The sequence below is a fragment of the Podarcis liolepis genome, assembly GCF_965112155.1.
Source record: "Podarcis liolepis genome assembly, chromosome: 9".
NCBI classification, from domain to species: Eukaryota; Metazoa; Chordata; class Lepidosauria; order Squamata; family Lacertidae; genus Podarcis; species Podarcis liolepis.
In genome coordinates this window covers 76,329,978-76,334,334 of record NC_139564.1, presented here as the reverse complement: position 1 = coordinate 76,334,334, position 4,357 = coordinate 76,329,978, and positions in this window count along the sequence as shown.

The following is a 4,357-nucleotide window of genomic DNA, read 5'->3' as shown; positions in this document are numbered from 1 at the left end:
GCCTCTGGCGGCGGCCGAGTAAGAGGAGGAGCAGGAGGAGGAGGAGGAGGAGGAGGAGGAGGAGGCGCCGCCCCGAGTGGCCGCGGCGCGCTGCGCAAAGATCGGCGGGCGAAAAGACCTCCTGCAAGAATCGCCAGGACGCCCCCCAAACAAGCACAGTTAGCACACGCAGCCCCCCCAAAAAATAATTACTTGCGCGTTTCTTTCTTTCCTTCTTAGGTATTTTTATTGGGTTTGACACCCCGAAAGTTCTTTGACTTCTCCAAAGCGCTCCCCAGAAATCCCGGTAATGACCTGGAAAATCCGGGCATATGGCAGCCCTGAGTATAATGAACGTAGAGCAGGCAAGAAGAAGAAGAAGAAGAGTTTGGATTTGATATCCCGCCTTTCACTCCCCTTCAGGAGTCTCAAAGCGGCTCACATTCTCCTTTCCCTTCCTCCCCCCCAACAAACCCTCTGTGAGGTGAGTGGGGCTGAGAGACTTCAGAGAAGTGTGACTGGCCCAAGGTCACCCAGCAGCTGCATGCAGAGGAGCGGAGACGCGAACCCGGTTTCCCAGATTACATGACTACCGCTCTTAACCACTACGGAGCCCCAAGGGAGGCCCATTTGCACAAGGGAGCCCCAAAGGTCATCTAGTCCCACCCGCTATAATGGAGGGAATACCAATAAAACAGTGAACAGAGGGGTGGTGATACAATGACTACTGCAATCTACACAAGATAATATCACCAAGGCAACTGCCTGTAAACAAAATAAACATCCATAAAAATGGCAAAAGTTTCTTTCCCAAATCAGTTTTATCTTAACAGCAAACACAGTAAATAAAGAGTTCACTTGCAATATGTTGGTGGTTCAGTGCTCATTTTTTCTCTTTCCCAAATTAGATTTTATCTTAAACAATTGCAAGCGCAGTAATAAATAGTCCACTTTTGATATAGCAGTGGTTGGGTGCTCAGACGTTGTTCCAGTAATCCAATGTTTCGGTGCTAAAGAGCTGAGTCATCAAGCTGCCAAAATCTATTGTAACAGAATTGCAATTAATTAACAAGTAGAATAAGGAGAATTAAAATTAAAAATACGTTGAGAATATGTAATTAAGGTATACCTTTGTAGTAAATGATACACAAGAGAAGACAGTGTGTAAACAGCTTAAAGCAGGGGCATATCAACAAGAAAAAAGTGAGACAATAACTCGTCTATTTGCACATACAGTGGTACCTCGGGTTACATATGCTTCAGGTTACAGACTCCGCTAACCCAGAAATAGTGCTTCAGGTTAAGAACTTTGCTTCAGGATAAGAACAGAAATCGTGCTCTGGCAGTGCGGCAGTAGCAGGAGGCCCCATTGGCTAAAGTGGTGCTTCAGGTTAAGAACAGTTTCAGGTTAAGAACGGACCTCAGGAACGAATTAAGTACTTAACCTGAGGTACCACTGTACAGTCATACCTTGGGTTAAATATGCTTCAGGTTGAGCGTTTTCAGGTTATGCTCCGCGGTGACCCAGAAGTAATGGAATGCGTTACTGCCGGGTTTCGCTGCTCGCACATGTGCAAACACTCAAAATGACGTCACGCACATGCGCGGAAGCGTCAAATCGCACAGACGCACAGTCGCAGGTTGTGTTCTACTCAGGATATGAATGGGGCTCTGGAATGGATCCCGTTTGCATCCAGAGGTACCACTGTACCTAGTTAATACCCCCAGTCACTAAAGAGAACAATGTCCTTCCGTTTGTCAAACCTCCTTAGGAAACGTGGGCAGAGCTCACAAATTTAAAGACATAACGGCAGAAAGTCCACAAACAGCTGCATGTAATTACTTGAATCCTGTGAACTAATGTTGAATTTAGTCCACATGGAACTAGTGTGTTGAGTTTATAGCAGTCTTAACAGGGCAGGTGGTGGCACTAATGTATATCAACTGACAAGGGCAATCAATTAATTAAATCACGTTTCTGGTGCCACAGTTAGTGAATCCATTCGATTTCAGAATCATGGAGCTGTTAGGGACATGGTAAGAGGCACTTTCAATAGCCTGGTTGCAACAGCCTCCACACTTAAAGTGTTCCAGTGGTAGACGAGAAGTTTTCTGTGGTCTTTTAAAAGACCACCTGCCCTGTTAAGACTCATATTTCAGAACACCGATCCCACATTAGAGGCAACATCAGAGAGGCTCCGCTGGTTGAACAGTTCATTGAACAAAACCACACTTGTGATGACTGTCGCTTATTTGTTGTAAAGCACCTATCTTCAACTCTCTCCGCTGGTTTTAATGTGTCCAGATTACATTCCCAGATGGAGTCCTAATATATTTATAAACCCAATAAAAATACCTAAGAAGGAAACAAACAAACAAACAAACAAACACATAAGTAATTACTTTGAGGGTATGCTATGGTTTAAGATAAAACTGATTTGGGAAAGAAACTACTTTTGCCATTTTTTATGGAAGTTTATTGTTTATAGACAGTTGCCTCGGTAATGGAGGGATGGCAGCTACAGAATCCGTGGCAGGTGGCAGATGCCTGGACACCATTCTGCCCCTTCCGAGACAAATAAACATTCCCTGAATACAGCGCAAAGATAAATAGGGTGGGAGAGATTCATATGCATTATTTGGGTTGTGTGAAAACGTGCATTTGTAGGTGGTCAAAGCGCTGAGCTCACTGCAAATGATTGAGGTGTAACTTCTCCAGATCCTCTCGTGGGAAGGAGAGAAAGAAGCCATGACGCAACAGCAATTCCGCACAACATGTTGACCAATAAGTGTATGAATAATAGTATGTAAATACAGATAGATATTATGCACCAAGGACCACTGTGCCAGGCTGTGCCAGGCTGTTCCACAGTAGCTCAGCCTCACCTTGGGTCACTGACAGCCTCCTTTTTCCCTTGGATGTAAACTCTGCTTCCCATAAAATAGATGCAAGTCCAGAGCCGCTGACTACCAGAACAGGATGCAAATATCTGGCTTGTATGCGACGCGAATCATGAATCCTGTTGAGAGTCAAGTCACCAGAATATGGGCAGGACTTAAGTAGTAGATTTGAATAGTAAAAGAAGAATCAACAGCACAAGGCCTATTTGCTTCTTCTCAGGTAACTGCAATAGGACTGTAGTGAAATCTTCTGCCTTATAGAAGTATTTAGCAATATAATGGTTTCATATACATAAATATGGCTTTTATATGTAATTAGTGTTATTCATAATTAGACCAACAGTTTTCAAACACATCATTCCATAAAATTAATAACCTTTGATCTTCTCTTTTTAAAAAATGGCATTCAGGTTGTGTGAGTGAGTGGATATAATGCAGGAATCTGCTTATATAGTACTTTCCTCTCCATCTATCATGCACTGGCTTGAGATATTGATTAGAAAGCTCTGCAATAAACCCCTGGCACTTGATTTATTTGACGGTTTTCTTCATTGCAGGGTCCCTGCTTCATATACACCAAAATCCTATATTGCACACAGGCAATTTTCAAAGAATATTACATGCCTTTGTCTTTTGTTTTACAATGTGTGCTCAACACAAAGAATTAGATGAAGCAATGTATTTTCTTCCAACAGCAAAAAAATGTGTTATAGTGCTGCCCATCAAATTGCATTCAGCAATCAAGCTTTATTTGTGGAGCCAACCATTTCCTGAATCGGCTGTGTTGTTCCAGATTTATGGCACTATTTTTTATCACAAAGTGGATCTAATGGCCTGCTGCAATCTTAATTGGCATAAATTAGCATATCCATTGAAAGTTTTTTCAGCTCTATTCTTTACCATTACTGTAATTTATTAGGTCAAATGTCTAGAACTTTCCCTGTGTGCACAACTTGGAGATTCTTGACCCTTGGTTTCCTTTTTCTAGGTGTTATGACTGTCAGCATCGCCCTAGAGCCAGTGCGCCAACTGGACTCATGTACCTCAACCCCGACTGGGCTGGGCGAGCTGGGTAGCACCGCCAGAGACCTCCTTCCCGCAGGAAACGGTCACAGTGCTGTGGACTCACAGCTTAGAGCTGAGAGCACCGGATTCACTGTCTCAATAATTCAGTCATTGCGCAGCAGAGTTTTGCAGAGTCTTGCAGAGTATAAACCACTCGGAGAGCAGCTCTGTAAAATATCTTCCTTTTATTCTATAACTACAACTATGGTACAAAACTATATACAGAGCTAAGTATTCTGAGCATAAAGCAATGCTATACTGAGAGTCTGCAGCTGCTCTTAGCAGCAATCTAATCTCTAGGATCTCTAACACTCTCACTCTCTCCGATACACTGACTGACTGACTCTCTCACACACACACAGATATGTTGCTGGGCAGAATAAGTTAATAGGCAGGACACGCCTCCTCTTCT